Consider the following 23,242-nt stretch of genomic DNA (forward strand, 5'->3'; position numbering starts at 1 on the left):
AAAAAAAAAAGGAATCTGACCGGCCGGGTCAACCAGCCAAACACGCACGCTCGTGCGCGGCCGAACGGCCAGCTCCAGCGAGCGTGGCCAGCAGCCAGCCCCACGCGCTGTGCTCCTTTTCTTTTTCGTTTTTTTCTTCTTTTCTCTGACAGCTGGGGGCCATAGTCTTCACCTACCTCCAGCCAAAAATCCAGAATCTCCAGATTTTTCGCTCGATTTGACTCCGTTTCTTGCCCCCTCGGTCACGAAAATCCCCCTATAAATAGCCCACACCTCCGCACACTTTTCCCCTCAAAAATTTCTCGAAACCCTAATTTATAGAGCTCGGAATCGATCTCGCCGCCGCCGCCGTTTTGGAGCTCGGTATGAGCTCGATTCCATCGATTTCGACCACCTCTGTTCCTAATTTTTGTCCCAAGCTCTTGCTACTGCAGTACTCCGTCGCCCTGACCTTTTCCCCCATCTGTAGGGCACTGGAGTCGCCGTAATTTCTCGCCAGAGTTCCACCAAAGACCGACGTCTCCATCCATACCTCGCCGACGTTCCGGGAAGAGGAAGACGACGACCAGGACACTGACGTGATCGCATCGAGGAGACGAACACCGTCCACTACTCCGCCACATCAGGAGATCGTCGGAATCGCCGCCACCTTCGACTTCCGGCCGTCACAGCCTCCCGTCGCCGGCCATCTATTGTTTTTCCGGTGAGCCTATCAGATCAGATATTGTCCATCCGTTTTTGATAGATCCAACGGTCTATTTTGCTGATCCGTGTGAAGGGGTACCGTCCAGTAGCATCGCGCCACTTCGCTGACTGGTTTTCAGTTAAAACTTGAATTTTCGCATATACTAATCTGCTAGCTGTCCAATATTCAAAAATCATAGAAAAAGATCTACAACTCCGTTTTCCGCAAATAAAATATCCACGGATTAAGAAAAACATGTAGAATTTTATTATGCAATAAAATTGGAAGTTTACTGTAGATTTAATTTCGTGAATTTTAAACACTCCAATAGAGTATTTTTGACATAACTATAGTTTTGTAAATCCGATTTAGTTGATTCTTTTTGCATTAGCTTCTAAATTTCATTAGCTGTGCAGGGAACACAATTATGAAATTGTTTATATTAATTTCAAAACCAATCTACATAATTCGAATTTAACTCTCAGCACTCTATAAATTGCAATATAATAATAACCCTTGCATTTAAATATTTTCCCATGCATCATATATATTTTAATAATCAGGAGACTATACTGATACCCTTTTGGTTTTTATCAAATAATGATGCATCATGTTGTTTGCATATGTTATGGTTGTTTTGTTATTGATTGCAATATGATTACTACGTGTAGACTGCGAGGAGTGCAACGTCTGCGATTGCAACGAGTGCGTGAACGATTTCAACAACCAAGGCAAGTGGTGTTCATAAAAGTCCTATTGTTTTCCTATGCATTGTAGATTGTCTTATGTAGTTGCATGTATAGGAAAATTGTTTTTCCGCCTTGCTTTGCTCCTATGTTGTGTTCACTTGTGTCACTCCTTTGTCGCCATCGTTGTAGAATTGCTTAGCTAGCTCAGTAAATGGGGTGGGAGTTCATCATCAAATTTATTGAGTTGTAGCTATATTTTTCTATAATTGAAAACAACTTTAATTAATGAATTGTCTAGGCGGATTGGCATTGATTGGGTCATCGAGTGTTCGTCATGGTGGGGATTGCCGCCTAGGGTATAAGAGAAATAGATTGGTGACTTGTTTGAATGCTTACGTGTGTTACCGTATGTCTGTTGATATGGGCTATGACTGAGCTTAGTAGGTTGTGGTAGTTCAAATCCATCGTGGCCAGAAATGTAGAATAGTGTAGGTTGGTACGGCACGTGGGTGGTTTGTTCTACTACTTCTCCAAAAGCTTCGGCTTGGACTTCTTCCAACCTTTACACAAAATGCGTGTACTGGTAAACGTGGACTGTCTGGGTCATACGGGTAAAGAACACAAGCCTCTCGAGAGTGTAAAATCTGATTACTTAGCCGTGTTCCCGGTTACGGACAATTTGAGCAATTAGACTTGGAGCTATGACAATTTCTTACTCATCCCAATTTCATAATTACTAAAATTTGTGGTTGAACAATTGGGTAGGAGCACCTGATGTCTATCAGCGTGTCCATGTTCTGGTTTTGAAAATAAAATTGTTTATAAAATGATAGGATAAAACTATCGCTTTATGCAAATTTGCCTTGAACTCTACCTTGCCAAATAAGCACCCTTGCCAATACAATTCCAAAATGTATTGACCACTCGTGGCTGTAACCTTTTATGTTGCAGGTTATTATTCTGAGTGATCGATTAGGTCGCGAGTCTTGTTGGGATTTGTTGCATAGAAAACAAAAAATTTCCTACCGCGAGAACGCAATCCAAACCAAGATGCAATCTAGAAGACGGGAGCAACAAGGGGATGAACGAGACTCGCCCTTGAAGAATTCCAAAGCCTACAAGATGAGGCTCTTGTTGCTGCGGTAGACGGTCACTTGCCGCTTTCAAAAGCGCGTAGAAGATCTTGACGGTGCCACAATCGGGCAGCACCTCCGTACTCGGTCACACGTTCGGTGTTGATGAAGACGACGTCCTTCTCCCCGTTCCAGCGGGCAGCGGAAGTAGTAGCACCTCCTTGAATCCGGCAGCACGATGGCGTGGTGGCGGTGGCGATGGAGATCTCCGGCGGAGCTTCGCTAAGCGTTGCGGGAGAGGGGGAGGAGTGGGGCGGCTAGGGTTTGGGGAGAGGGGGTGGCCGGCCTCCTTGGGGTGCGGCCAAGGTGGTGGTGTTGTGGTGGCCGGCCCCCTCCCCTTGGCCCCTCATTATATAGGTGGAACCCCCAAGTGTTGGACTACAAGTCTTCGAATAAGACCCCAACCCAAAACCTTCCATGTGTAGGGAAACCTACCCAAGGTGGGATTCCCACCTCAAGTGGGACTCCCACCCTTCCATGAGGGGGGGTGGCCGACCCCCTTGGTGGAGTCCACTTGGGACTCCACCCCTCTAGGGTTGGCCGGCCATGGGTGGTGGAGTCCCTCCAGGACTCCGCCTTCCAAAGTGATTTCTTCCGGACTTTTCCACAACCTTCTAGAACCTTCCATAAATTCACCGGATCATTTTCAAACTTATAAAATGACTTCCTATATATGAATCTTATTCTCCGGACCATTCCGGAACTCCTCGTGATGTCCAGGATCCCATCCGAGACTTCGAACAATACTTCGAACTCCATTACATATTCAAGTTCTACTAATACGACATCAAACCTTAAGTGTGTCACCCTACGGTTCACGAACTATGTGGACATGGTTGAGAACTCTCTCCGACCAATAACCAATAGCGGGATCTGGAGATCCATAATGGCTGCCACATATTCAACGATGAGTTAGTGATCGAATGAACCATTCACATACGATACCAATTCCCTTCGTCACTCGATATTTTACTTGTCCGAGGTTTGATCATCGGTATCTCTCCATACCTTGTTCAACCTCGTCTCCTGACAAGTACTCTTTACTCGTACCGTGGTATGTGGTCTCTTATGAACTATTCATATGCTTGCAAGCTATTTAGACGACATTCCACCGAGAGGGCCCAGAGTATATCTATCCGTCATCGGGATGGACAAATCCCACTGTTGATCCATATGCCTCAACTCATACTTTCCAGATACTTAATCCCACCTTTATAACCACCCATTTACGCAGTGGCGTTTGATGTAATCAAAGTACCTTTCCGGTATAAGTGATTTACATGATCTCATGGTCGAAAGGACTAGGTAACTATGTATCGAAAGCTTATAGCAAATAACTTAATGACGTGATCTTATGCTACGCTTAATTGGGTGTGTCCATTACATCATTCATATAGTGATATAACCTTGTTATTAATAACATCCAATGTTCATGATTATGAAACTCTAATCATCTATTAATCAACAAGCTAGTTAAGAGGCTTACTAGGGACTCATTGTTGTTTACATAACACACATGTATCAATGTTTCGGTTAATACAATTATAGCATGGTATATAAACATTTATCATAAACACAAAGATATATAATAACCAATTTTATTATTGCCTCTTGGGCATATCTCCAACAGTCTCCCACTTGCACTAGAGTCAATAATCTAGATTACAGTGTAAGGTACCTAACACCCATGGCATTCTGGTGTTGGTCATGCTTTGCCCTAGGGAGAGCTTTAGTCAACGGATCTGCTACATTCAGATCAGTGTGTACTTTGCAAATCTTTACTTCTCCATCTTCGATGTACTCGCGAATCGAGTGATAACGCAGCTTGATATGCTTCAGCCTCTTGTGTGACCTTGGTTCTTGTGCATTGGCGATGGCACCCATGTTGTCACAGTAGATGACTAGTGGGTCCAATGCACTAGGAACCACACCGAGCTCTAATATGAACCTCTTAATCCATACCGCTTTTGATGAAGCCTCTGAAGCCGCTATGTACTCTGATTCTGTTGAAGACTTCGCCACTGTGCACTGCTTCGACTTGCCCAGCTTACTGCAGCACCATTCAATATAAACACGTACCCAGACTGTAACTTGTTACAACGAGCTCTTGGTCACCTCCATAACAAAGAAACATATCCTTAGTTCTTTTCAAGTACTTCGGGATATTCTTGACCGCTGTCCAGTGTTCCATTCCTGGATCACTTTGATATCTGCTAGTTAAACTAACACCATGTGCTATATCCGGTCTAGTACATAGCATGGCATACATGATAGAGCCTACTACCGAGGCATAGGGGATCTGATTCATCCTTTCTCTTTCTTCTGCTGTAGCCGAACCTTGAGTCTTACTCAAGACCTTGCCTGGTAACATAGGTAAGAATCCTTTCTTACTTTCGTCCATTCTAAACTTCTTTAGAATCTTGTCCAGGTATGTACTCTGTGATAGCCCTATTAGGCATCTTGATCTATCTCTATAAATCTTGATGCCTAATATATACGATTCTTCACCAAGGTCTTTCGTTGAAAAACTATTATTCAAATAACCTTTTACACTGCTTAATAGTTCTATATCATTCCCAATCAATAATATGTCATCTACATATAATATCAGGAACGCTACAGAGCTCCCACTCACTTTCTTATAAATACAGGCCTCTCCATGACACTGTATAAACCCGAAGTCTTTGATCACCTTATCAAAGCGTCGGTTCCAACTTCTTGATGCTTGCTTCAGTCCATAAATTGAACGCTGAAGTTTGCGTACCTTGTCAGCATTTTTAAGATTGACAAAACCTTTGGGTTGTACCATATACAACTCTTCCTCAATGTCTCCATTAAGGAACGCCGTTTTGACATCCATCTGCCAAATCTCATAATCGAAAAATGCAGCTATTGCTAACAAAATCCTCACAGATTATAGCTTCGCTACAGGTGAGAAAGTCTCATCGTAGTCAACACCTTGAATTTGTCGGAAACCCTTTGCGACAAGTCAAGCTTTATAGACAGTAATATTACCATCTGCATATGTTTTTCTCTTGAAGATCCATTTATTCTCGACAGCCTTGAGGCTATAAGGTAAGTCTACCAAAGTCCACACTTTGTTATCATACATGGATCCCATTTCGGATTTCATGGCTTCTTGCCATTTGTTGGAATCTGGGCTCATCATCGCTTCTTCATACGTCGCAGGGTCTTCATCATTGTTGTCCACAATCATGACATTTAGACAAGGATCATACCAATCAGGAGTGGCACGTTCCCTTGTCGATCTGCGAGGTTCAGTAGTTATCTCATTCGAAGTTTCATGATCATTATCATTAGCTTCCTCTGTTGCCGGTGCAGGCGTCACAGGAACAACTTCCGGTACTGCGCTACTTTGATCAACGAGTGAAGATTCAGTAATCTCGTCGAGTTCTACTTTTCTTCCAGTCACTTCTTTAGTGAGAAATTCTTTCTCAAGAAAGGTTCCGTTCTTAGCAACAAAGATTTTGCCTTCGGATCTGTGATAGAAAGTGTACCCTATAGTTTCCTTAGGGTATCCTATAAAGACGCATTTCTCCGCTTTGGGTTCTAGCTTGTCCGGTTGTAACTTTTTTACATAGGCTTCGCAACCCCAAATTTTAAGGAACGATAGCTTAGGTTTCTTATTAAACCATAATTCATACGGTGTCGTTTCAACGGATTTAGATGGTGTCCTATTTAAAGTGAATGCAGTTGTCTCTAATGCATAACTCCAAAATGATAACGGCAAATCAGTAAGAGACATCATAGAACGAACCATATCTAAGAGAGTTCGATTACGACGTTCAGACACACCGTTTCGTTGTGGTGTTCCCGGCGGTGTCAATTGTGAAAGTATTCCGCATTTCTTTAAATACATGCCAAACTCATAACTCAGATATTCACCTCCGCGATCAGATCGTAGAAATTTAATCTTCTTGTTACGTTGATTTTCTACTTCACTTTGGAATTCCTTAAATTTCTCGAAAGTTTCGGATTTATGTTTCATGAAATAGATATACCCATATCTACTCAGATCATCTGTGAAGGTTAGAACATAATGATAACCACCGCGCGAGGCTACACTCATTGGTCCGCACACATCGGTATGTATGATTTTCAATAAGTCTGTAGCTCGCTCCATAATACCAGAAAATGGAGTCTTAGTCATTTTTCCCATCAGACATGCTTCGCATCTATCAAGTGACTCAAAGTCAAGTGATTCTAGTAATCCATCGGTATGGAGTTTCTTCATGCGTTTCACTCCAATATGACCAAGATGACAGTGCCACATATAAGTAGAATTATCATTCAATTTAATTCGCTTAGCATCAATGCTATTAATATGTGTATCACTACTATCGAGATCTAATAGAAATAAACCATTCTTTTCAGGTGCTCGACCATAAAAGATATTATTCATAAAAATAGAACAACCATTATTCTCAGACTTGAATGAATAACCGTCTTGCATTAAACAAGATCCGGATATAATGTTCATGCTCAACGCAGGTACAAAATAACAATTATTAAGGTTTAAAACTAATCCCGAAGGTAGATGTAGAGGGAGTGTGCCAACTGCGATCACATTGACCTTGGATCCGTTTCCAACGCGCATCGTCACTTCATCCTTCAATAGTCTTTGTTTATTCTTTAGTTCCTGTTTCGAGTTACAAATATGAGCAACCGAACCAGTATCAAATACCCAGGTACTAGTACGAGAACCAGTAAGATAAACATCTATAACATGTATATCAGATATACCTTCTTTCTTCTTCTTGACAAGGCCGCTCTTCAGATGAGCCAAATACTTGGAGCAATTACGCTTCCAGTGTCCCTTCTCCTTGCAGTAATAGCACTCAGCATCAGGCTTAAGGCCATTCTTAGGTTTCACAGGAGGCGTGGCAGCTTTCTTGCCACCCTTCTTGAATTTTCCCTTAGTCTTGCCCTGTTTCATGAAACTGGTGGTCTTGTTGACCATCAACACTTGGTGCTCTTTCTTGATCTCAATCTCAGCAGATTTTAGCATGGCGAAGAGTTCAGGTAACTCTTTGTTCATGTTCTGCATATTGTAGTTCATCACAAAGTTCTTGTAAGTAGGTGGCAGTGATTGAAGGACACGATTAATCCCCAGTCTGTTAGGAATCACTATTCCCAAGTCACTGAGTTTCTTCGCATGCTCGGTTATGGCGAGCATGTGCTCACTAACGGAGCTGCCTTCTTCCATCATGCAGCTGAAGAAGTGTTTCGATGCTTCATAGCATTCCACGGCCGCATGAGTTTCAAAGATAGCTTTCAGCTCATTGACCAACTCATGAGGATCATGGTGCTCAAAACGTTTTTGAAGATCGGCTTCCAGACTGCATAGGATGGCACACTGAACTTGAGAGTACCGAGTTTTCCGAGTAGCGTAAACATTCTTTACTTCATCGGTTTCAGTTTCTGCAGGAGGGTCACCTAGCGGTGCATCAAGCACATATTGCAGGTTTCCACCAGCGAGGAAAATCCTCACATGATGGAACCAGTCGGTGAAGTTGCTACCGTTGCTCTTAAGCTTTTCTTTCTCTAGGAACTGGTTAAAATTGATTGGGGACGCCATATCTACAACATATATTTGCAATAGTTTAGACTAATGTTTATGACAAATTGAGTTCAAATTTTAATTCAACAAAATTAAAAACTAGGTGAACTCCCACTCAAAACAATATTCCTCGAATTGTCTTAGTGATCACACGAACCAAATCCACCACACCAAGTCCGATCATCACGAGACAAGATGTAACTTCAATGGCGAACACTCAAAGTGTTCATCATATCAATCATATGATTCATGCTCTACCTTTCGGTATCACGTGTTCCGAGACCATGTCTGTACATGCTAGGCTCGTCAAGGCAACCTTAGTATCCGCATGTGCAAAACTGGCTTGCACCCGTTGTATGCACTTGTTGAATCTATCATACCCGATCATCATGAGATGTTTCGAAACGACAAGTGTTAGTAACGGTGCTACTAAGGATGAACACTTTATTATCTTGATATTTTAGTGAGAGGGATCATCTTATAATGCTACCATCGCGATCTAAGCAAAATAAGATGCATAAAAAGGATTAACATCACATGCAGTTCATATGTGATATGATATGGCCCTTTTGTCTTTGCGCCTTTGATCTTCATCTCCAAAGCACGGACATGATCTCCATCATCAACGGGCATGATCTCCATCATCGTCGGCATAGCGTCAAGGTCAATGGCGTCGTCTTCATGATTGTTCTCCCATGTAGCAACTATTACAACTTCTTTGAAATACTACTCAACATGAAATTTAAAGACAACCATAAGGCTCCTGCCGGTTGCCACAATACAATAATGATCATCTCATACTTATTCATCATCACATTATGGCCATACCACATCACCAAACCCTGCAAAAACAAGTTAGACGTCTCTAATTTGGTTTGTATATTTTACGTGGTTTAGGGTTTTCGAGTGAAATCTAATCTACCTACGAACATGAACCACAACGGTGATACTAGTGTTGTCAATAGAAGAGTAAATTGAATCTTCACTATAGTAGGAGAGACAGACACCCGCAAAGCCACTTATGCAATACAAGTTGCATGTCGAGCGTGGAGCAAATCTCATGAACGCGGTCATGTAAAGTTAGCCCGAGCCGCTTCATCCCACTATGCCACAAAGATGCAAAGTACTTAAACTAAAGACAACATAAGCATCAACGCCCACAAAACCATTGTGTTCTACTCGTGCAACCATCTATGCATAGAAACGGCTCTGATACCACTGTAGGGATTCGTTGCATAGAAAACAAAAAAATTCCTACCGCGAGAACGCAATCCAAGCCAAGATGCAATCTAGAAGACAGGAGCAACGAGGGGATGAACGAGACTCACCCTTGAAGAATTCCAAAGCCTACAAGATGAGGCTCTTGTTGCTGCGGTAGACGATCACTTGCCGCTTTCAAAAGCGCGTAGAAGATCTTGACGGTGCCACAATCGGGCAGCACCTCCGTACTCGGTCACACGTTCGGTGTTGATGAAGACGACGTCCTTTTCCCCGTTCCAGCGGGCAGCGGAAGTAGTAGCTCCTCCTTGAATCCGGCAGCACGACGGCGTGGTGGCGGTGGCGATGGAGATCTCCGGCGGAGCTTCGCTAAGCGTTGCGGGAGAGGGGGAGGAGTGGGGCGGCTAGGGTTTGGGGAGAGGGGGTGGCCGGCCTCCTTGGGGTGCGGCCAAGGTGGTGGTGTTGTGGTGGCCGGCCCCCTCCCCTTGGCCCCTCATTATATAGGTGGAACCTGATAGGTCTCCAACGTATCTATAATTTCTTATGTTCCATGCTACTTTTATGATGATACACACATGTTTTATACACACTTTATGTCATTATTATGCATTTTCCGGAACTAACCTATTGACAAGATGCCGAAGTGCCAGTTCCTGTTTTCTGTTGTTTTTGGTTTCAGAAATCCTAGTAAGGAAATATTCTCGGAATTGGACGAAATCAACGCCCAGTATCTTATTTTTCCACGAAGCTTCCAGAACACCGGAGAGAGACCGGAGGGGAGCCAGGGGGCCCCACACGCCAGGGCGACGCGGCCAAGGGGTGGGGCGCGCCCCCCTATTGTGTGGCCCCACCAGGGCCCCTCCGAGGCTGCCCTTCCGCCTACTTAAAGCCTCCATCGCGAAAACTCTAAACGAATAAGCCACGATACGAGAAAAGTTCCAGAGCCGCCGCCATCGCGAAACTCCAATTCGGGGGACAGAAGTCTCTGTTCCGGCACCCTGCCGGGATGGGGAATTGCCCCCGGAGTCATTTCCATCGACATCACCGCCATCTTCATCGCCATCGCTGTCTCCCATGATGAGGAGGGAGTAGTTCTTCCCCGAGGCTGAGGGCTCTACCGTAGCTATGTGGTTCATCTCTCTCTCATGTGATCATGAGCTTTGTGATCTAGTTGAATATCATCTATGTGCTACTCTAGTGATGTTATTAAAGTAGTCTATTCCTCCTCCATGATGTAATGTGGACAGTGTGTGCATCATGTAGTACTTGGTATAAGCTATGATTGTGATCTCTTGTAGATTATGAAGTTAACTATTACTATGATAGTATTGATGTGATCTATTCCCCCTTTCATAGCCTGACGGTGACGGTGTGCATGCTATGTTAGTACTCGGTATAATTGCGTTGGTCTATCATGCACTCTAAGGTTACTTAAATATGAACTCCGGATGTTGTGGAGCTTGTTAACTCCGGCATTGAGGTGCTCTTGTAGCCCTACACAATGAATGGTGTTTGTTATCCAACAAGAGAGTGTAGAGTAGTTTCAGTTATGTGATCAATGTTGAGAGTGTCCACTAGTGAAAGTAGGATCCCTAGGCCTTGTTTCCAAACATCGAATCTCTGTTTATTTATTGTTCTACTGCATGTTTACTCGCTGCCATATTTATTTCAGATTGCTATTACCACTCATATTCATTCATACCACTTGTATTTCACTATCTCTTCGCCGAACTAGTGCACCTATACATCTGACAAGTGTATTAGGTGTGTTGGGGACACAAGAGACTTCTTGTATCATAATTGCAGGGTTGCTTGAGAGGGATATCTTTGACCTCTTCCTCCCTGAGTTCGATAAACCTTGGGTGATTCACTTAAGGGAAACTTGCTGCTGTTCTACAAACCTCTGCTCTTGGAGGCCCAACACTGTCTACAGGAAAAGAAGCGTGCGTAGACATCAGAACCCCCAAGTGTTGGACTACAAGTCTTCGAATAAGACCCCAACCCAAAACCTTCCATGTGTAGGGAAACCTACCCAAGGTGGGATTCCCACCTCAAGTGGGACTCCCACCCTTCCATGAGGGGGGGGGGCCCCTTGGTGGAGTCCACTTGGGACTCCACCCCTCTAGGGTTGGCCGGCCATGGGTGGTGGAGTCCCACCGGGACTCCGCCTTCCAAAGTGATTTCTTCCGGACTTTTCTAGAACCTTCTAGAACCTTCCATAAATTCACCGGATCATTTTCAAACTTATAAAATGACTTCCTATATATGAATCTTATTCTCCGGACCATTCCGGAACTCCTCGTGATGTCCGGGATCCCATCCAAGACTTCGAACAATACTTCGAACTCCATTCCATATTCAAGTTCTACTAATACGACAGCAAACCTTAAGTGTGTCACCCTACGGTTCGCGAACTATGTGGACATGGTTGAGAACTCTCTCCGACCAATAACCAATAGCGGGATCTGGAGATCCATAATGGCTCCCACATATTCAACGATGACTTAGTGATCGAATGAACCATTCACATACGATACCAATTCCCTTTGCCACGCGATATTTTACTTGTCCGAGGTTTGATCATCGGTATCTCTCTATACCTTGTTCAAACTCGTCTCCTGACAAGTACTCTTTACTCGTACCGTGGTATGTGGTCTCTTATGAACTATTAATATGCTTGCAAGCTATTTAGACGACATTCCACTGAGAGGGCCTAGAGTATATCTATCAGTCATCGGGATGGACAAATCCCACTGTTGATCCATATGCCTCAACTCATACTTTCCAGATACTTAATCCCACCTTTATAACCACCCATTTACGCAGTGGCGTTTGATGTAATCAAAGTACCTTTCTGGTATAAGTGATTTACATGATCTCATGGTCGAAAGGACTAGGTAACTATGTATCGAAAGCTTATAGCAAATAACTTAATGACGTGATCTTATGGTACGCTCAATTGGGTGTGTCCATTACATCAGTCATATAATGATATAACCTTGTTATTAATAACATCCAATGTTCATGATTATGAAACTCTAATCATCTATTAATCAACAAGCTAGTTAAGAGGCTTACTAGGGACTCATTGTTGTTTACATAACACACATGTATCAATGTTTCAGTTAATACAATTATAGCATGGTATATAAACATTTATCATAAACACAAAGATATATAATAACCACTTTTATTGTTGCCTCTTGGGCATATCTCCAACAAGTCTCCACTCAACTCTGTTCGCCTGTGGCACATTGAAGGATGGAGCCTCTTTTTACCGTTATTTGCTTCCGTTGTTTTGATACTCTATTTGAGCTAGCTTTATGCTATGCAAAGTTGTAATAAATCAATATTTTGGATCATTCGTTAATTAATGATGCACTTGTTACTTTGATACCTATGGAAACTGTGTGTGCTGGTGAACCGATCCAGGGATTAGCACTATACACAGAGACACTCAACCTTATCAGGTCGTATCGCTTCAGATGGTATCAGAGCAGTGTGTTGACTTTAGGGTCGTGGCCTTATAAAATGGAGTAGACAACATTATGAATTGAAAAATCAATTTAATTTCTATCTTCTCCACTTTCTTTTTCTTGTATGTAGTCTTCTCTATATCATTTTTCTCACACTCTCGTCTATTCAAACTAGTAGATGGTTATCATCCATTCCAACTATATAGTCTCAACCATGATTTTCTCGTATCAAACCTTTTTTGGACTACTTGCACGTTCGACTACTTCTTTCGGGAAAGACGAAGCATATATGAAGACATTGAAGATTGAAGATGACCCTTAGAACCAAGATTCTAATACGCTTAGTGATAGATGCGTTGAATTGTGTGAATTGTGAGTTGTCTTCTTCCTCTTGTTTTCACGACAACTACAAATAAAACTTATTTCAAAATACAAATGTCTTGGACAAATTTTCGAAATTATTTGTACTTAATTTTCAAAAGGTGTTTTAAGATGATTGGATTGCTTGTGTGATGATTTCTAAGTGTTGCTTTGATAGTGCTACGCATGGGTAGTATTTCCCTTAGTACTTTTCCATCTATTCTCATCTATGCTAGCCAAACAGATGCCTCCTCGACGTGACTCGGAGATGCCACAGTTGATGACCGCTCAAGCGTAGCTGATGCAAATGATGACACAGTTTATGGCCAACAACAACAATCCACCGCAGCAAGACCGTCTGACTCGCTTTTTGAGGTTGAATCCCCCAACCTTTTCAAGCACTTCTGAGCCTATCGTGGCTGATGATTGGCTCCGTACTACCAACAAGAAGCTGGATACTATCCAAGCCCAGGGAGCTGGGAGAGTGCGGTTGGCTGCACATCAACTGGAAGGTTCTGCTGCAGAATGGTGGGACAACTATCATGTTTCTTACCCTGATATAAATGCTATTACATGGGATCAATTCCAAGGAGCCTTTCGTACTGCCCATGTTGCTGCTGGAGCCATGACGCTAAAGAGGCGTGAGTTTCGCGACTTACGCCAAGGAGCACGCACTGTGAGCGAGTATGGTGATCTCTTCAACAAGTTGGCTCGTTACGCTCCTGATGATGTGTCTACTGATGCTAAGAGGCAAGATGAGTTCATGAGAGGGCTCAATGATGAAATATCCATTCAGCTTGTAGCCATAAGGTTCAACAGCTATCAAGAGTTGCTGGATAGGGCCATTGTTGTAGAGTCTAAGCATAAGAGCATGGAGAACAGCAAGAGGAAACACGACCACAATGGCTACAACCATGGACCACATCAAAGGACCTGCACTTCTAATGATGGCAATGGAGATTCGGAACACAACAATAATGGAGGCAATGGACACAACAACCACAATGGACACAACCATAATGGTCGCAAAAGTGACAACCATCACAAATCGGAGAGAGGTAATGGCCATAACCATGGAGATACCAATGGGAGGAACAATAAGGAGTATATCAAAAGGGATCTTAGTCTCGTGGAGTGCTTCAAGTGCCACAAGAATGGACACTATGCTAGTGATTTCCCTGAGAGAAAGAAGGATGAAGGGAAGGAGACCAATCAGCTCCAGGAAGGACATGTGAACCACATCAACATGAGGGTGGCTAGTAAGTTTTGATCAACTCTTTACAACACAGTTACCTTCCAATACTAGTGCATTTTAGTCGTTCATATCAAGATTAGTCTTGGATATAAGTAATATATATTGAATCAAAAGTGAGCCCCCTTGAAAGGTGTGATGAATCTAAAGGTATAATAGATGCCCCCCATAGGGGGCTTCACAGCGATTCTCGCATGTGGACCGTTTGATCTTTCCACCCATGCATCTCGTCCATCGATTCTGAGCCCTTTGCACTGGCTAGATCAAGCCAAGCAATAGCGCTATTCTACCCGCATGGGGCTGCGCGCGGGGCCTACGGTTGGCTGGCCCGCTCGTCGGTTACCTGGGGTGGCCTTTGGACGAGTTACATGTGCCTGCAGGTGCGTCTACACAGGCAAAGAGAAACAAAACTAGCACCCTGTGAAACCCTAGGCCAATCAAGCACATCCTCCCTCACTTGCAGCCGCCACCCACGTTCCCTCTCCATCCCAGCAATCCCCCACCGATCTCCCCCTGAGCATGGCCGCCGCCGCGCCTCTCTCCACCTCTGCCCCAATTCCTTATGCTCCACCACATCATGGTCGACCCGCCGCCTCCCCATCCTCCAGACGAGCTCGTCGCGTCGCCGTAGTCAGGATGCATGAGGTGCAGGCCGCCACTCGCTCCACCACCCATCTCGCCGTTTGGAGCGCCGCCGCGTCGTGCCGTCGCATGGAGAAGCGCGGCTGGTGGCCGACAGATGCAGAGTAGCCTGCTGTTCGCACTGCCACCACGCGCCATGCTTCGCTGAGGGAACAACTGGTGGAGCGCCGTGGCCGGCAGATGCAGAGAAGCCCGCTGCTCGCACCACCGCCGCGCGCCACGCTTTGCCAGGGGAGAAGCTGATGGAGCTCTGTCCGTCATGCATGTTTCTGTATCCGCGAGCTACTCCTCGATCGTGACCTCGGTGCCTCTGCGAATTTCTCCATCCCATCCCTTGCAGGTGCCCAATTCTCTCTTTTGTCCATCTCTTTCAATTTAATCTTCATTTTTTTTGCATCTTTGCTTCTCCAATTGTTTCTTATGTATGCCTACAAGTTGTTTGATGAAAATCCAAGCAGGATACAAGTGAAAATGAATTCTTTTGTGGGCTTTGTTGTCTACCTACTAATTTGTTAATTTCAGAAATTTTGCTTTGTTGCTACACGTGCATGATATCATTGATGAAATATATGAGTAAACTCCAGGCAAAATATTAACGCGTTAGATTGTTCTGAGATGTGGATCCCATAATGTTTCTCAAATTTGGTGAAGGTTGTTCTGTGATTGGGTAGGAAGAGGATGCAAGGGAAGGTGTAGATTTTGCATGAATTTTGCTCTACCACTGGGCAGTGATCGGTCATGTCCACTTGGGCTGCACCATGCCAAGTGACGTGTGGAATTTATTCTACAATTTTTTCTCATTCTCTCTTCCACTAATAACTTTTTGTTTATTCCCCTATATTGCATATATTGTACCCTACAAGAATCCTTTTGATGGATATGGTTTTCAGTTCAAAACCCAGAAACAATCATTCATTCTTCTTTGAACTTGTTTTCTATCATAGTTAAACAAATGGATGCTTATTTTATTTTGTTCAGAAAAAATGGTACACCCATGTGGCAGAGAAATCTTGATTTGTTTCCCGGAGGAACGGCCGCGAGAAGAGCTTCTCTTCACCACCAGCAAGGAGAGTATATTTTCAGTGTTGTTTGGTTCTATGTTGGTTAGAAGTTTGATTTGGTGTGAGAAAGTTACTCTAGGGTACAGAAGAGCAATAAGGAATTAACTTCATAGTTAATAGTTCATACTTTGCCTCGTTGCACTACTTCGATGGTCCAATAGATTAAATCACAATGCATTCCTTTGTAGTTATAATTTTGGCTCTGTCCAACCTTGATTTTGGTTGATCCTATCATTCATCTGATTTGTAGGAAATCTGGGCTATAGTAGTTACACTAGAGTCATTGTGTGCTCCATCTTCACTAACTGAAGTTCTTGATGTGCAGGCAATCTTGAAGCCATTGAAGGAGATGCATAGTGGATTCGATATGCTTTCTAGATGTCTCACAATGTTCCATCATACATAAACTTTGAACTTGACATCAGAGGTTGCAGTGATGATTTGGCTGGAGTCTATGGAGCCAACTTTACTCCTATGTACAAAATACAAGGAGGAAAGGTGGCCCAAGTTAAATCAAGTCAAAAGCTTTAGTACCTCGATTTTTTCCCAACTACGTGATAATGATTCATATGATTTTAGATATTTTAATATTCACAAAATACATTTAGTAGTTGTGTTTTTCTGATAATCCTAAACCCAAATGATACCACTTATCTTGCTCTTATAATGCGACAATAGATTGTTTCAGTTTCCAAGATTATTTCTTAGGGTCCAGTTTTCTTGCTACTATAAGTACTTGCTTTGCCTAATCTCAACTCTATATTTTTTTATTTTTTATTTCCACTGTGTGCTAAGGTTTCTATCGGCAGGCTTCTGAACAGTTTGGGATGTATCACGGCTTTCTCTCCACTAGCGGAATACCTTTAATACATCTGCTTCTTCCTCCACATCACTCCAGGAAGTGGCTACAGGTACCATATTTTACCTTTGTAGTATTGGGCCTACCATGAAAATGGGCAAAAGATAGATTAGATCTCATGCTCCAATCGGCATGGAAAATATTATTCTGTTACATTAGTGCAACTGACAAATTTCCATTGATACGATTAATTCGATGGTCAAGCTTGCAAGGAAAAAAATATTAGTATGAGCAGAGTTTGAAACGATGCTGGTAAACAAGTAGTAAAACGCTATTTTCGATAAATAGAACCTTTCGGCTCATATGTGCATTTCTGGGATTGTAGAGGTCATCCTGTTCTCATTGATGAAATTGTGAACTGTTTTCCCTTTGTGATGAGGTCTAAGACCCCGTGTGTGGCCCGATCTCGCGGATTGACTTCGAAACCAAGGGGAGAGATGGAAGAACGCGAGGAACACGAAGAACACGACGAACACGAGGAACTCCGAGACTCACGCACGCACACCAACCCGATACACCCGATGCTTACCTCCGTGGCTCGATGGACCACGCCAATAGAATCTCCGAGGAAGAGGCACGTGGCAGAATTCCCGGAGAGAGATTGGGGTTGGAGAGGAAGAGCTTGGTGAGGGAGAGAGAGTAACTTGTACTAGAATCTCACTCAACAAGTTCAAAGTCAACAACCAAGGTGCCTTGATTACAGAGGGATGATACCCAAGGGAGACTAAGCTCAAAGGTAGGTTTGAGTTCAAAACAAGTCTAAAGAGCTAAGGAGGGGTCCAGGCTACTTATATAGGCACACATGGCCAGCAAGGGCGAACAGTTACGTGAATGGATAAGTTAAGGCAGTTTGGTGGGGCATTCCCGTCAGATCCGGTTTGGGTCCGGTCGGACCGGGCCTGTGACCGGGCTGTCCGGTCATGGGTCCGGTCTGACCGGGCCTGTGACCGGGCTGTCCGGTCATGGGTCCGGTCGACCGGGCGCAAACCGGGAAACTGCGAAGTTTCCGGTCCGGGGTCCGGTCGTCGTCCGGTACGAGGGAGCTGGCCCGGTTTGCGCCCGGTTGACCGGGCCTGTGACCTGGGCGTCCGGTTGTGGGTCCGGTCTGACCGGGTCCTGGACCGGCCAGCGTCCGTCTCTTCCTTGGAGCGCTTCGAGCGACGTCGGCTTCGGCTTCATGATCATCTCCATGTTTAGCTGCTTCTCTCCCTCCCTTGACCTTGGTGTCTCCTCCTCTCCGGGGTCTTGATGCACCTTGTACCTAATGACACATAGCACGTCGGCATGAGGTAGCAATCCATCCAAAGGAGTACCAAGATCAAGGGTGGTGAGGAGCGAGTTCACCTCATCATGTAGAGCCTTGACTCGGGCTTGTGTCATCGGTCCACTTGGGGGACTTGTTGGTCTTGGTGTGGAGGTGACCGAAGGCCACCCCGCATCATCTCCCCCCCCCCTTGGGAAAGAGTCGTCCTCGACTCTTGTGCCTCCTCATCTTCATGATATGGCGACAAGTCCGCAACTTTGAATGTGTTGCTCACCAAGTACTTGGAGGTGGGGATGTCGATGATGTAAGCGTTGTTGTTGATGCGTTTGAGGACCTTGACGGGACCATCTCCTCTTGGCTTGAGCTTCGAGTTGCGTTCATGAGGGAATCTTTCCTTCCGGAGGTGGATCCAAACGAGGTCGCCTTCTTGAAATATGCGTTCCTTCTTCTTGGCGTTGAGGCGGGTAGCTTGACGAAGCACATGTTCTTGAATGGTAGCTCTTGTTTCTTCATGAAGTTTCTTGACGGCGGCGGTGCGCTTGTCGAAATCCATGTTGATCCGCTCATGAAGGGGGAGTGGGAGTATGTCGAGTGCCGTGAGCGGCTCAAACCCGTAGACGACCATGAAGGGACTCCTTGATGTAGTCGAGTGCTTGGCGCGGTTGTAGGCGAACTCCGCGTGTGGAAGGCATTCCTCCCATGACTTCAAGTTCTTCTTCACGAGGATGCGTAGAAGGGTGGAGAGGCTTCGATTGACCACTTCCGTTTGGCCGTCCGTTTGCGGGTGCGAGGATGATGAGAATAAGAGCTTCACTCCAAACTTTGCCATGAGCGACTTCCAAAGATAACTCATGAACTTGACGTCTCGATCCGACACAATGCTTTGCGGTACTCCATGTAGGCGAACAATTTCCCTGAAAAACAATGAAGCAATGTGTGAAGCATCGTCGCTCTTATGGCAAGGTATGAAATGAGCCATCTTAGAGAATCTATCCACTACCACGAATATAGAATCATGACCATGCTTGGTACGAGGCAATCCTAGAACAAAATCCATGCTAATATCGGTCCATGGTGCATGTGGAATAGGCAATGGAGTGTAAAGGCCATAAGGGTTGGAGGTAGACTTAGCTTGTAAGCATGTGGTGCACCGGTGGCAAAGGCGTTCGACGTCGCGGTACATTCTTGGCCAATAGTAGTGGGTTGAGAGCATGGCATATGTCTTCTCTCGACCAAAGTGTCCCATAAGACCACCTCCATGTGACTCTTGCAAAAGCAATTTTCGAAGGGAAGACTCGGGAATACAAATCTTGTTAGCTTTAAACAAGTAGCCATCATGCAAAAAGAAATCATCCACTCCTCGTTCAACGGAGCACTTCTCAAAAATTGGAGCAAAGAAAGAATCGGAAGGATAGAGTTCTTTGATCTCTTCAAGTCCCAAAACATGAAAATCCAAACGAGTTAGCAAAAGGGTGTTTTTGCGGGAAAGAGCATCCGCCACAACATTGTCCTTGCCCTTCTTGTATTTGATCACATATGGGAAGGACTCAATGAACTCGACCCATTTTGCATGTCGTTTGTTCAAGTTGTGTTGGCTTTTCAAATATTTCAAGGACTCATGGTCGGAATGAATGATAAACTCTTTTGGCCAAAGATAGTGTTGCCAAACTTCAAGAACACGAACCAAAGCGTAGAGCTCCTTGTCATATATAGGATAGTTGAGGTGTGCGCCATCTAACTTCTCACTATAGTATGCCACGGGTTTGCCCTCTTGCATAAGAACACCACCAATACCAAGCCCACTTGCATCACACTCAATCTCAAAAGTTTTGGCAAAATTTGGAAGAACAAGAAGGGGAGCTTCGGTAAGGCGTTTCTTCAACTCATCAAAAGCATTTTGTTGGGCCTTGCCCCAAACAAACGGAACATTCTTCTTGGTAAGCTCATTCAAAGGGCAAGCAATGGTGCTAAAATCTTTCACAAAGCGGCGGTAAAACCCGGCAAGTCCATGGAAGCTTCGGACTTGACCAACATTTGTAGGAGTAGGCCAATTGTGGATGGCCTCCACCTTGGAAGAATCAACTTCAATCCCATTAGCGGAAACCACAAAGCCAAGGAAAACCAATTTGTTTTGAGCAAAGGTGCATTTGGGGAGGTTAGCATAAAGCTTTTCATGACGCAAGATGCACAAGACCTCACTCACATGTTGCACATGGTCCTCGAGGTTTTTGCTATAAATGAGAATATCATCGAAGTAGACAACCACGCTCTTGCCAATGAGAGGACGCAAGATGTGATTCATGAGGCGCATGAAAGTAGATGGAGCATTGGAAAGACCGAAAGGCATAACGAGCCATTCATAGAGACCGAGTTTGGTCTTGAATGCCGTTTTCCTTTCATCACCAATAGCCATGCGGATTTGATGGTAACCACTACGCAAATCGACTTTAGAGAAAATCGTGGCACCACTAAGTTCATCAAGCATGTCATCTAAACGCGGAATGGGATGGCGGTAACGGACGGTAATGGCATTGATGGGGCGACAATCCATACACATCCGTTGCGTCTCATCCGGTTTAGGCACAAGAATCACGGGAACCGCACAAGGGCTAAGGCTTTCTCGGACATACCCTTTGGCGAGGAGATCTTGAATTTGGCGTTGGATCTCCTTTGTCTCTTCGGGGTTGGTGCGGTAGGCGGCACGGTTTGGAAGCGGAGCGCCGGGTATGAGGTCGATGCGGTGTTCTATGCCTCGGAGTGGTGGTAGTCCATGAGGGAGCTCGTCGGGGAAGACGTCTTGAAATTCCTGCAAAAGAGACATCAAAGACGGAGGAATGTTGGTTAAGTCGTTAGTCGCCGATGAGGGTCCCTTGCATATGAGCACATAGTGCAATATGGTGGATGGGTTCTCTTGGAGCTCTCTCCACTCACTCTTGGTGGCTAGAAGGACACTCTTGGACTCACTCATATATGGCTTGTGGCGCTCACTCTCTTTGTGGTGGGTCGCTCCCTCGCCTCTCATCTCACTATGGTGGGTGCGGAGTTGTGCCCTCGCTAAAACCTTCGCATTATCCGCGATGATTTGGCTAGGAGTCATCGGGCGCAACTCGAACTTCTTGTCCTTGACCTTGAAGGTGTATGTGTTGGAGAGTCCATCATGTATAGCCTTCTTGTCATATTGCCAAGGGCGGCCAAGCAACATGTGGCACACCGTCATGGGTACCACTTCACACTCAATAGTATCCTCATAAGGTCCAATCTTGAAAGTGACGGTGACAGTATGTTGTATCTTGACGTTGCCCTTGTCACTCAACCATTGGATATGGTAAGGGTGAGGATGCTTGCGGAGAGTGAGGTTGAGCTTCTCACACAACTCGGTGCTAGCAAGGTTATGGCAACTTCCACCATCTATGATGACTTTGATCGACTTGCCACCAATTCCGGCACGGGTTTGGAAGATGTTGCAACGTTGTTCTTCCATAGCATGAGGTTGTGTGGTTAGCACCCTTGTGACCACATGTGAGGGACTTGGGTCATGCTCACATAAGAGAGGATCTTCTCCACATTCTTGCTCATAAGCTTCTTCACTTTCGACGGCGGCTTGCACAAGGGCCTCATATTCTTCTTCATCTAGTGTCTCGATGTCACCATTCTCCATAGTGATCATAACCTTGGTGTTCTTGCACTCGAACGATTTGTGACCTTGGGTGCCACACTTGAAGCAAGTGACACTAGAGGGTCCCGTGGATGCCTTAGAGGAGGCGGTGGAGGAGACCGTTTGCTTCATGCGACTTTGGATAGTCGGTTTCTTGGATGGTGTAGATGACACGTCGGCCTTGGCACTTGTAGCATGAGGAGTTGATGTAGTAGGAGGAGTCGATGTAGCGAGCTTGGAGGAGAAATTGGTCTTGGCCTTGGAGTACTTGATGTCCTCAATTACTTGGCGCTCGGCCTTCGATGCTTGGTGGACCAACTCAACCATGTTGGAGTAGGGTTGGAACTCGACGATCCTCTTGATGGGGTAAGTGAGGCCATTGAAGAAGCGAGCAATGGTTTGTTCCTCGGACTCTTGGATGTTGGCTCGCATCATAGTGAGCTCCATCTCCTTGTAGAACTCCTCAACGGTCTTGGTGCCTTGCTTCAACTTTTGGAGCTTGTTGAAGAGGTCGGTCATGTAGTGCGTGGGGACAAAGCGAGCATGCATCTCTTTCTTCATTTCTTCCCAAGTGTCAATTGGAGGTTCACCCTTCTCTTCTCGAAGAGTGAGGACTTGCTCCCACCAAGTGTTGGCGTAGTCTTCAAACTCAAGAGACGCCATAGCCACCTTCTTGGCACCGGAGTAGTTGTGGATGCGGAATATCTTGTCAGCCTTGAGTGCCCATGAGAGGTAGGCCTCGGCATCTTCTTCTCCCTTGAACTTTGGCATGGTGAACTTGAGTCTTCCAAACATGTTCTCTTCATCCTCTAAGTTTCTTCGACGAGGAGGGGCGCCTTCATCTCTTGCGGCTAGAGGAGGAATAGGAGGTCTTCTACGGCCAACCATAGCATTGGGTTGGCGTTGGAGGTGCACACTTGCTTCACTTGGTTCACGGTGAGGATGTGGTTGAAGATCTTGTCGCGGTTGAGGACGATGCTCAAGGTTGGGTCTCTCATCTTGATCATGGTGTGGCTCTCCTCGTCCACGTTGGTCATGGCGAGGGTGGCGACGGAGATCTCGCCGAGGTTGATCTTGAGGACCTTGGTCTTGGGGATGGTCGTCACGCCCATGGTGGGCATGGCGATCCGCTTGGTGACGATCTTGTTGAAGGACTTGGTCTTGTGGAGGACACTCATGTGGGCGAGCATGGCGATGGATTTCTCCACGCCTAGAGTTGGAGCGAGAGTCTTCATGACGAGCTTGTGGGCGATGAGGTCGATGATGGTCTTCATGCCTTGAGGACGAGCTTGAGGACGAAAGGCCACCATGAGAATAGTAATCTTGTGGCGAGCTTGATGAAGAGGAAGTAGAGCGGTGTCGACGAT

At 45.1% G+C, this 23,242-nt stretch overlaps 1 long non-coding RNA gene across 1 annotated transcript; it reads left to right on the top strand.

Moving 5' to 3' along the window:
• The first annotated feature begins 303 nt into the window (after nucleotides 1–303).
• LOC127333465 (uncharacterized) lies at nucleotides 304–1,971 on the top strand. Its single transcript, XR_007871167.2, has 3 exons — nucleotides 304–363; nucleotides 470–703; nucleotides 1,357–1,971. It is a non-coding gene; the product is annotated as an uncharacterized lncRNA (long non-coding RNA).
• Nucleotides 1,972–23,242: the final 21,271 nt, after the last annotated feature.

Source organism: Lolium perenne, chromosome 2, assembly GCF_019359855.2.
Source record: "Lolium perenne isolate Kyuss_39 chromosome 2, Kyuss_2.0, whole genome shotgun sequence".
NCBI classification, from domain to species: Eukaryota; Viridiplantae; Streptophyta; class Magnoliopsida; order Poales; family Poaceae; genus Lolium; species Lolium perenne.